The sequence below is a fragment of the Aotus nancymaae genome, unplaced genomic scaffold, assembly GCF_030222135.1.
Source record: "Aotus nancymaae isolate 86718 unplaced genomic scaffold, 86718_ANA_hifiasm-v0.15.2.pri h1tg000019l, whole genome shotgun sequence".
Lineage (NCBI taxonomy): Eukaryota > Metazoa > Chordata > Mammalia > Primates > Aotidae > Aotus > Aotus nancymaae.
In genome coordinates, this window is record NW_026988431.1 from 52,699,593 (window position 1) to 52,711,738 (window position 12,146).

A 12,146-nucleotide genomic window follows, 5' to 3' on the forward strand; every position below is an offset into this window, starting at 1 on the left:
TGTGCAATCTCGGCTCACTGCAACATTTAACACCCAAGTTCAAGCAATCCTCCCACTTCAGCCTCCTGAGTAGCTAGGATTACAAGCAGGTGCCATCATGCCTGGCTCATTTTTTCTGTAATTTTAGTAAAAATGGGATTTAATCACGTTGGCCAGGCTGAACTCCTAACCTCAAGTGATCCACTCACCTCAGCCTCCCAAGGCGCTGAGATTATAGGCGTGAGCCACCACACCTGGCTGCACCTGCTTTAGTATTTATTCTTCATAGTGCTTTCCACTTGATGTGCCGTCTGTGTTACTGGTGTGTTTATGGCTCACCTGTCTCTCTCCCCCTCATTAGAATGATGGATCCATTCAGAAAGCAGAAACTTTGTTTTGTTCATTGCTGTCTCCCCAAAGCCTAGAATGCTGCCAGGGATATGATAACCAGGCAGTAGTTATTAGTGGAATTAATGAATATAAGAATGAATGAATAGCCAGGTGTGGTGGCTTATGCCTGTAGTCCCAGCATTTTGGGAGGCCGAGGCGGGCAGATTGCTTGAAGTCAGGAGTTCGAGACCAGCCTGGCCAACATGGTGAAACTTCATCTCTACTAAAAATACAAAATACAAAAATTAGCCAGGCATGGTGGTGCACCTCTAATCCCAGCTACCCAGGAGGCTGAGGCAGGAGAATCCATTGAACCCAGGAGGTGGAGGTTGGAGTGAGTCGAGATCACGCCACTGCACTCCTGAGTAGCTAGGACTACAGGTGCACGCCACCGAGCCCGGCTAATTTTTGTATTTTTAGTAGAGACAGTGTTTCATTTCATGTCAGGCTGGTCTCGAACTCCTGACCTCAGGTGATCCTCCTGCCTTGGTCTCCCAAAGTTCTGGGATTACAGGCATAAGCCACCATTCCTGGCCTCTTTTAGCTATTCTAAAATATACAATAAATTATTGTTTACCATTGTCACTCTGTTGTCCTACCAAGTACTACATCTTATTCATTCTAACTGTATTTGTGTACCCGTTAATTATTCCTGTGCACCTCCTCCAGCCCACTACCCTCCCCAGCCTCTGGTAACCATCATTCTACTCTATTTCCATGAGTTCAATTGTTTTAATTTTTAGCACCCACAAATGACTGGGAGCATGCAAAATTTGTCTTTCTGTATCAGGCTTATTTTAGTTAACATAATGATCTCCAGTTCTACCTGTGTTGTTGCAAATAACAGGATTCTGTTCTTTTTCATGGCCAAATAATATTCTATTGTGTATATGTGCCACATTTTCTTTATCCATTCACCTGTTAATGGACACTTAGATTATTTCCGAATCTTGGCTACGGTGAATAGTGTTGAAATAAATATAGAAATGTAGATATTTCTTTCTATACTGATTTTCTTTCTTTTGGGTATGTACCCAGCAGTAGAATTACGTGTCATAAAGTAGCACTGTTTTTAGTGTTTTGAGGACCCTCCAAGCCGTTCTCCATAGTGGTTGCACTAATTTACATTCCCACCAATAGTGTACCAGTGTTCCCTTTTCTCCACATCCTCATTAGCATCTGTTACTGCCTGGCTTTTGGATATAAGCCATTAAAACCGTGGCGGGACGATAGCTCATTGTAGTTTTAATTTGCATTTCTCTGATAATCAGTGACGTTGAGCACCTTTTCACATATTCATTTGCCATTTGTATGTCTTCTTTTGAGAAATGTTTATTCTGACCTATTGTCCATTTAAATCAGATTATTAGAGCTTTTTTTCCTATTGGTTTTGTATCCCCTGAGCTCCTTATATCCTCAAGGGTTATTAATCCCTTGTCAGATGGATTCAGGATTGGGTTTTGTCTTTATTTTACACTCAATTCTAAACCATTAAATGCTGTCACGTGGAAAAGTGACATAATATTTATATTGGAAGATGACTTTGTGTATTTGCTACCTATTGCTATGTAACAGCAGGATGGCTCACGCCTGTAATCCCAGCAGTTGGGAGGCCAAGGCAGGTGGATCATGAGGTCAGGAGTTAGAGACTAGCCTGGCCAACATGATGAAACCTCGTCTTTACTTAAAATACAAAAAAGCCAGGTGTAGTAGCATATGCCTGTAATCCTAGCTACTCAGAAGGCTGAGACAGGAGAATCACTTGAACTCTGGAGGCAGAGGTTGCAGTGAGCTGAGATCACACTGCACTCCAGCCTAAGGGACAGAGTGAGACTCCGTCTCAGAAAACAAACATACACACACACACACACACACACACACACACACACACACCAAAAAACCACCCCAAGGTATAAAGTTACAGTGATGCTTATTAGTGTTCTCACAATTCTGGAGGCTGACTACACTCACCTAGGCAGTTCTGGCTCAGGATGTGGTTGCCTTCAAACAGTATGGAGTTTGAATAGTCTTGAAGATTTCCTTGCTCAAATATCTCCTGATGTGGGCTGTCAGCTAGGGCCTCAGCTGGGGCTATCTGAACACTCACACGTAACCTCCCTACATGGTCTGGGCTTTTTCACAAAGTGGTGAATGGGTTCTAAGTGCACCCATCCCAGGAAGGAGAGTCACGTGGAAACACTATCATCTTTTATGACCTAACTTTGGCAGGTTGTGAGCAACATTTCTGCTGTATTCTACTTACAGAAGCAGGGCACTAAGTTCATATTCAAGGGAAGTAACTAGCTTGCTTTCGATTTTACAGCTTCACAGGTGGAAGGGACTTGCCTTTTCACAGATGAGACTATGGACTGTGGACTTTTGAGTTAACGTTGAAATAAGACTTGTGGGACTGTTGGGAATGCATGATTGGTTTTGAAATATGAGGACATAAGATTTGAGCGGTCAAAGTTGAATCACAGGAATGTAGCTAAACATATAAAAATTTTGCAAACCCATAATTTTTATGATGAAACAAATACATTTTCTCATCTTTCACGTATAATGTTTTAATGTTTTTTTAACCAAATGAAATGTGAGTTTTGTGATTTTGATCTTACTATAGCAATGGTTTTATAAACAAAGAAAAAAATGAATAATTCAGGATTGCAGAGATGGTAAACTATTAAAAGTAGTTTGTGTATTAAATTATTATGAAATAATTGTGTATTAAATAATTCTAAATCCAACAGTTGTGATTGAACAGATCTGTAGGCTTATGTAAGTGTTGAGGTGAAAGTGACAAGCAAAGCAGTTATGTTGAACATTTAGGTCTGGAGGTAATCGACAGAGGAACTGGCTGTGGACCTTCACCTCTGCATCACCTTTGTTTTGTGCTGTAGCTGAGTATCAAAAACAAAACAAAATCACCATTTATTTCTCAAAGAGAGATAAAGAATATTTCCTTCAATTTAAGCATTCCTAAATTGCCACCTGATGGCCCCTGCACTCTTGGAGGAGGCCAAGGCAGAGCAGACCCTCAGGTGGGCAGGCAATGCACTTGACCCTGAGGACATCAGGTACCCGGCCCCCCATCCACTGCTGGCGCCCAAGTCACCCCTGCAGCCTAGACGTGGCATGGGAGTAGCAAGTGGCTGGACACCCCAGACCAGGCCCACACCTCCAGCAGCATGAATCCCAAGTCTGGGCGCCCAGGCGGCAAAGTCAGGTGGTCGGCCCACCAGCAGCCGCTCAGCCTCATCGGTGTGGATGAAGAGTGCCCAGCGCAGGGGTCCAGGATCCGGACAGGTGTCCAAGAGGAGCGAACCCTCAGGCCGGATGGGCTGTGCACTCAGCGACCGTGATGCCACCCAAGGGAAGCTCCACCATCCCACACTAGTACGAGAGCTGCACCTGAAAACTGCGCAACCGACAATTGGCAGCAGTGGGGGCCGCTGGCGGAAGGAGCAAACCCTGACTTTCCATGCATCTCCCGCTCCGCGACACCTGCCAGGCAGACCCTGGGGCCAGAGTTTCAGCGCTGAAGCCAGGCCATCCGCGAAGCTGCTCCAGTGCTGCGGAGTGCCCATGCCAGATCCGATCTCCCTTTGAGGAGCGGGGAGGCCGCAGGGTCAGACAGGCCTCTCCCTCCTCCCTTACATGAGATATATGTAAGGATTGATAATGTTCCATCAGGAACTCATGTTTGTGATATAAAAATTGCGCTTGAGATCCTGCACCTGTGGTCCTCGGGCAGCCCGGGCGAGCACAGGTGAACCCGGAGCGCAGCTGTGCCTGCCCCGAGCTGCAGCCCCACCTGCCTGCGCATGTCTGGGAGCGGCTTCCGGGCCGGGCGGCCACCGCGGCGCAGGCGCGCGCCTAAGGGCTTTGCGGGGCTCCCTCAGTCTGAGAGGTCGTAGGCTGCGAGTGTTGCTGCTGAAGGCTGTAGTGGACCCGGCTGGATCTCGGATTCTGGGCTAGAAAGCAGATTTGGGATTGCAGATTGGGGTTGGCGCCAGGTGTGGGTGGGAGAAGCCATGGCTCAGCAGCTGGTTGTTGGGGGTCTGAGAAGAAGTCACCACCTTGAAGAAGTTCCTCGGCGGGAGCCATGGACCAAGGCAGAGCAGAACCTCAGGTCCTGGGCTCCACAGACCCCGTCTACACCGCTTCTGGGCACCAAATCCGGGACGCGGAACCGCGGAAGATCCACAGGGAGGCTGTCAGGGGCGACGCCGCGGAGGTGGAGCTGCCTGGCGTGCAGGAGCGGAGACCTGGACGCCTGGGACAACCGCACAGGTAGCAGGGCTCAGCCCGGGGTGGGAGGGTTCCCTAGGCCCGGCTTCCCCCCTGGAACGGGGCCTTGGAGGGCGCCGGGCACCCTCGGAGCAGCGGAGCCAAATGAGCCTCAGCTGCTTTATCCCTCCTAATTCCCCGGCTGGAGCACTTCGTGGAGAATGTGAGTGGTTTAACTCACTAAGTTAGGCATATGCAGTGTTGTTATTTTTAACGTTCACGTTTAGAACGTGGTGTTTTAAACATTACAGGAGGTCCCTACTGAGAGAACTCAGTCCCCTATCAAAAATACCGGGAGTCATTTTAAGTAGGCGAAAATTTCTCAGACAAAACTGCTCGTTTTACAGCAGTTCTATCAAATTTCTCAGAACTGCTCGGTTCTTTACTGAAGGGTCTTAGAGGGAAACTTGGAAGTGGGAGATGGGTTTTGTGTTCTTGAATGAGAAGACACATTTTTCTCAAAATGTGAGCTCTTTCTGTGTGTATCAATTTTACGTAAACCGAATGAAAATATCAAGGTTTTAACATTTTTGCACGACACCTGCTGTCTTTTACTATTGTGATGACATTTTAAATAATTGTGTAATGGACTGAAAAAATACTGGCTTCTCTAGATATTAAAATGTGCTATTAATTTCTATAATTAATTGTTTACTAACAGCTGAAAATGCAGATAAATGCATAGAACAGAATAGGAAATTCAGAAACACTGAAATGATATGATATATGTAAGGATTGATAATGTTCACAGATATGAATAGGAAAGGATGAATTATTAATGAAAAAATGCCCGCTCTTTGAAGAAAACTAATGAAATTTTGTATCACAAACATGAGTGCCTGATGGAACACAGATTGAAACTTTTACATATGCAAGTGAGAAAAATACCAGAAGAAAACACAAATGCTCATTTTACAGGTATATTTTATGTTGACAAAGGCCTTCCTAAGAATGACCTCAGAGGCAGGCATTCTGAAGGTTGATTTAGCAAACTAAACATTAAAACTGCCTGTATATCAGAAAAAAAAAGAAATGAAAGAAAACATACTTGAAAAGTATTTCCTATATTATATACATATTCAGATGAGAAGTGTGTTTTCATTTTACAGGGAATTCATTGTATTATATATCACGTGATATGTATAGTACTGGTATGTATAGCATATATATTACATACATAATGTTATATGTATACCAGTTATATATACAAACTAGATGGAAAGTTACATATATACACATTAGATGAAAAGCGCATCTTCATTTTACAGGAAATTCAAATCAAAAGCTCTAATAAAAGCGGGCAAACAACTTTTTTGCAGATTTACAAGTTACTTATGTACATAGGAAAAAATCCTGTGCGTTTCTGGTATAAGAATTTAAATTAAAAGAGGAATGAAACTGTTTACTGTCCACAATATGTGTGAGGATGTTTTGTGCTGCTGCTGAAAGTTTAAGTTGCTGATAACTTTTTAAATAGACAGATTGGTGGTAAGTACTACATTTAAAAAATGTGTATACTATTTACCCATCCATTCCATTACACTAAAATGCCCTTAGGAAGTAGAGATACATGCACTTTGTTTTTTGCAGCACTTATTTTAAAAAGAACAGATTGAATGAATTCTATAAGTAAATTTCTATTGCAGCCATAGGATGGAATAATATGTGACCATTGAATGTGACAATAGGTATAGAAGTATGTTGACGTGCCAATATGTATTTTGTTACAGCCAGCAAGGAAAAAAGAATCAGTTGATTATACATACACGTAAACATACTATGGTCTTGTGTTAACAAAAAAAAAATGTGTACAAAGTATGATAACATTTCTAATTTCTGGGCATTTGCATTTTAAGCAAAGTTTTTCTTATCTGTGATTGCTGCAGTGAGCATGAACAACACTTCTAGTAAAAGTTTATTATTAATGGAATAATTCTTGGGAAAAGGAATATGAATCTTGCCCAGATAAAAATAATTTCTCACTTTCTATTTTTTATCATTATTATTATTGTTGTGTGTTATTATTTTTGAACTTTTAGCCTCTTCAGAAATAAAGGGAATGTTTTTATCTGTCTCCAGATTTTATGTATATATTTTATTATGTACATATATTTTTCTTACATGTAGATTACCTTATATATGCAAACAATGATAGATTAATCATTTGGTTTTACTTGTATTCTTTGAAAATAAATATAAATGATTACTATTGCAAAAATACTGCTTTATAGGAGTTTATTTAAAAATATTGAACTCCCCATCTGTATTTATCCATTCTTTCATTCAATTTATTCATCAAACATAACCTGAGTACCTATTATGTGGCAGACATATTCTACTATCTCAGGACCCTTCCATCCTTAAAAACTTCATGTTTACCTGCCCTGTCTGCACAAGCTGAGAGATTTGAAACGGGGATATTAGGACTTAATCTCATTTAAACTTTATCTCCCATCTTTCAAACGAAAGAATTTCTGAAGTTAGAAAATAGTAGAAGATAACCTTTAACTGCCCTTTCAAAAGTTTATCAGTCTTGGGAAAACACTAATATTAATCATCAGAAAGTCTGATGTGCATATATTCTCTAAATATAAGTGTTGAATTAAATGATCCATACCTATTCATTTGAATCATGAGTTTCCTTTGACTTCAAGTTGTTTGAAAAACCCAAGAATTAATTTGTTAAAAAAATGTGTTACTGTTATTTCAGTGTTTTTCCCCATAGTACCTTTAAGAACTGAAATGTATTTAAGTGCCAGTTATATCCCTAGAACTGCCCTAGATCTGCTGAGTATACCATATGCTACTTAATGTAAGGACTCATGGATTGTGTGATGCCCCATTATTATATATTTCAATACAATAATTTTTAAAATGCTACCAATTATAGTTGTAATAAATCATGAATTATAAGTGACATTCAGATATCAGAGGTGTTAAAATGTGACCTACTCTTTAAGTCATCCTACAAAGTAAGTATAATTGTTTTATTTTACTTAATTAAAATTTTGTTGTTAAGTAGTAGTAATAGAAATACTCCTAGAACTCTGGGAGGCTGAGGTGGGAGGATCGCTTGATGCCAGGAGTTTGAGACCAGTCTGAACAACAAAATGAGATTCTTGCTCTGCATAAAATTTCACATTAGTAGCTGGGCATGCCGGTCCACATCTGTAGTCCCAGCTACTCAGGAGGCCGTGTATGGAGGATCACTGGAGCCCAGGAGTTCCATGCTACAGTGAGGTATGATTACACCATTGCACTCCCGCCTGGGCAAAAGAGTGAGACTTGTCTCAAAAAACAAAAACCTAACAATTTTGAGTTGTTGCTGAAGGAACCATTTTAAATACTTTACATAGTTTCTCATTTAAGCATCATGATGTCCTATGAGATAGCTATTATTGTTGTTTTTATTAATGAGGAAGTTGAGGCACAGAAAGGCTAAGTAATAGCTGGTAAATGACAGAGTTTAAAGTAGGACTGAAACCCTAGTTGAACTGAATCCAAAGACTGAGCTCTTTCTATTCAAATAGGCTGCTGTTTTCATTAAGGTAGTGAGCAATAAGAGCTAATAAGTATTGTACTTTGTTCAAGAAAAATAAGGAAGAGGAAAAACATGCTATTCAATATTTACAATTATGCAATGACTGTATGTTTTGAGATACTGCACTACACTTTCCTAAAAGGCCCTCTCACTCTTGTACTGCTGCTCTACGTTTGGCCTGTGCCAGTGGCTGTGTGGAAGTGGTCACTCTCCTGGTGAACAGAAAATACCAGGTTGACATTTGTGGCAAACAAAACAGAACACCTTTAATATAGGTATATAGTAGTCAGCACTTTCAGCACGATATGGGTTTGATTTATATGTATAAAATTTAAATAAATTTGTCTTATTTAAATATAACTAGTTGGTGAAACTTGTGGAATGTGTATTTTGAATTCTTAGAATTTACAATCTATTTCTTGGTCTAATATGGACAGGCTGTACATTGCCAGGAAGAGACTTGTGCCATCATTCTGCCGAAACATGGCACCAACCTACATCTTTTTCTAATTGCAGAAATGTCTTTCTGTTGATACAATAATTTCTTTTTTTTTTAGAAGAAAAAAAAGAAATTAAAAAATGAAGAGGAAGAAAAAGGAAGAGAAAGAGGGAGAGAGAACGGGAATATTGCTTTATTGCCCAGGCTAGAATGCAGTCTAAAAATGGGTATTGAAAAACCCTTTAAGCCAATAATTGTGTTTAACAATGGAGACAGGAAGGAATAAGGGAAGAAAATAAGCAGCCAACCAATATTTCATTTAAACCTATGAAATGCTATGCAATTATTGAGGAGTGATTTACTTCCAATTATGTAGTCACTTTTGGAATAGGTGTGATATGGTACTGATAAGAATGTGTGTTTTGTGTATTTGAAGTGGAGAGTTCTATAAATGTTTATTAAGTTTACTTGTTCCGGGTCTGAGTTCAAGTCTTTGTTGCTTTACAGTCTATTTTATCAGAGGTGAGAATTACAACTCCTGCTTTTTATTTATTTATTTATTTTTGCTCTCTGTTTGGTTGGTAAATCTTCCCCCGTCCCTTTGTTTTGAGTCTTTGTGTATCTTTGCATGTGGGATGGGTCTGGATACAGCGTACCAAAGGGTTTTGGCTTTTTATCCAGTTAATAATATATATGGTTTAATACTGCCATTTGAGGCTAGCTGGCTGTTTTGCCCATTAGTTGATGTAAGTTCTTCATTATGTTGATGCTGTTTACTTTTTGATATATTTTTGGAAAGGCTGATACTGGTTGTTCCTTTATATGTGTAGTGCTTCTTTCAGAAGCTCTTGTAAAGCAGGCCTGATGGTGGTGAAATCTCTAAGTACTTGCTTGTTCACAAAAGATTTTATTTTTCCTTTGCTTGTGAAGCTTAATTTGGCTGGATATGAAATTCTGGGTTGAAAGTTCTTTTCTTTAAGGATGTTGAATATTGGCCCCCACTCTTTTCTGGCTTGCAGGGTTTCTGCTGAGAGATCTGCTGTAAGTCTGATAGGCTTCCCTTTGTGGGTAACCTGACCTTTCTCTCTGGCTGCCCTTAGTATTTTCTCCTTCATTTCAACCCTAATGAATCTGACGATTATGTGCCTTGGGGTTGGTCTTCTTGAAGAATATCTTTGTGGTGTTCTCTGTATTACCTGGAGTTGAATATTGTCCTGCCTTACTAAGTTGGGAAAGTTTTCCTGAATGATATCCTGAAGAGTATTTTCCAACTTGGATTCATTCTCTTCATCACATTCAGGTACACCTATCAAACGTAGATTAGGTCTTTTCACATAGTCCCATATTTCTTGGAGACTTTGCTCATTCCTTTTTATCCTTTTTTCTCTAATCTTGACTTCTCGTTTTATTTCATTAAGTTGGTCTTCGACCTCTGATATCCTTTCTTCTGCTTGATCAATTCGACTGTTAAAACTTGTGCATACTTTGCGAAGTTCTCGTATTGTGTTTTTCAGCTCCATTAATTCACTTATATTCCTCTCTAAATTGTCTGTTCTCATTAGGATTTTGTCAAACCTTTTTTCAAAGTTCTTAGTTTCTTTGCATTGGGTTAGAACAAGTTCTTTTAATTCACAGAAGTTTCTTATCATCCACCTTCTGAAGCCTACTTCTGTTAATTGAATGCAGTCATTCTCCATCAGGCCTTGTTCCGTTGCTGATGAGGAACTGTGATCCCCTGCAGAGGGAGAGGCATTCTGATTTTGGGTATTCTCAGCCTTTTTACACTGTTTTCTTCCCATCATTGTAAATTTATCCACCTGTCGTGTTTGTGATTACCAACTTTCAAATTAGGTCTCTGAGTGGACGTCTAACTTGTTGATTCCCAGCCCTGAAATCTGAGCAATCCACTGTGCCGACCAAAACAGCGGTGTTAAGATTGATGGTGCTTTTCTGCCCAGGAATCTCCGGTCTAGCTCCCTTCTTGAGTCCGTCCTTCAATCAGCTCTATAGGTGACTCTGTCTTCCCGGAGCTCCAAACAACATCGGCCAAAAGGGGACCCAGTCCCGCTCACTCTGCACCAAGAAACGCTGTGCCAAGGTGCCAGCAAAACTGCCGTGCTGGCCACAAGAGTTGTGCTGGTGACCCGTGGGGCTCCTCTACTGGGAATCTCCTGGTCTGTGAGCAACAAAAATTTGTCTGAAAGTGTGGCGTCCTCTCGCTCTCTGCACTTTTACTGAGAGCTACAATCCCAAGCTGCTAGTGATCAGCCATCTTGGGTCTCTCCTCCACCAGCCCACATCTTAAGGATACCTACGGCATCACTGCTCTCCATTTTACTGGGTTTAATGAGAGTATGTTACTGGCAGAAAAACTGCTTACTCGTGATGCAAATATTGAAGCAATGGACAAGGTGTAGATCAATCAACTTTCTTTTCAAAATATTTGTTTTAACCTTGACATAGGTAAGGTTCAATGTTTTATATTTGGAAGCTCAAGCATTCACTGAATGCAAGGAAATTAAGTTATTTTGAAATAGCTTAATTATCTAAAATCAAATTTTAAATAATGATACTTTGAAAGAAGCATTAAAGGGCACAACTTTTTTGTATTTTATTTTTAAAATACACTTTGGAAAATACTTGTGAATTTCTTAAAGGTAAAACCTTTTCAATTTTTTTTTTAAATGCAGGGGTTCCTACCCCCCTCATTAATGTAAAACAACACAGGAAAGAAAATATGCCCTGAAAATAGGCTTTATCTTAAAACTCAAACAAAACCAAAGCAACTTAGAATAAATAGACATCTTGCTGCTGCTGACAATTTTCTAAAAACCTGATGTATCATCTCTCAGTGGCGAGGCTTAAGAGGGAAAAATGGGAAGGGAAAAGGAGAGCCATCAGGAGTACGCAGGTCGCTTGGAAATTAGGTAATAGGGGAAAGTGCCAAGAAGAGTTTTTTTTTAGTTTGCTGTTCTTCCAGTTTATGTGTTGAGACAAGATGCTCTTTAGCTTTGGGGCTAATACATTTTGGTTTGAAATAGAGAGTGAGTTGAAACATGCCTAGAGATTAATTTTAGGAGGACTCCGAGGAAACCATATTGGCAGTGAACATGTGGTGACAATATGAGAAACACTCAACAGGAGATGAAACAAATTATTAACTGACTTATTACCCATCCAGGCAGAGACAGCCACTTAGATCTAAGAGTCTAAACTTTCTTCTCAAATCTAGAATGTCTTGATGGAAACATGGGAGATAAGGAGCTTATTAATAGCAAAATAAGCTATTATTTTGAGTTTATTTGTCCCTGTTCTGCTCATACCCATGAAAATTAAATGTAGATTTAATAAATGACTCTGTCTCTTACTCTTTTCCTTTTTGGCCACATCTACAACTGATAAAGGGAATTAGCCGTGTGGGTGAGGGATGAGACTGAAGTGATTGCCTGCTGCACGAAGTCTCAGAATTGTGCATTATAGTGACCTGAGCAAATTTTGTTTAAAATT

General features: G+C 40.2%; 1 long non-coding RNA gene across 2 annotated transcripts in view; it reads left to right on the plus strand.

The window, feature by feature from the left end:
- Positions 1 to 4,272: 4,272 nt before the first annotated feature.
- Positions 4,273 to 12,146, plus strand: part of LOC135275896 (uncharacterized) — a 45,936-nt gene continuing 38,062 nt past the window's right edge. For both annotated transcript variants that reach the window (XR_010343483.1, XR_010343484.1), the window contains exon 1: positions 4,273 to 4,662. This is a non-coding gene — a long non-coding RNA (uncharacterized LOC135275896). The remainder of the gene's footprint in view (positions 4,663 to 12,146) is intronic.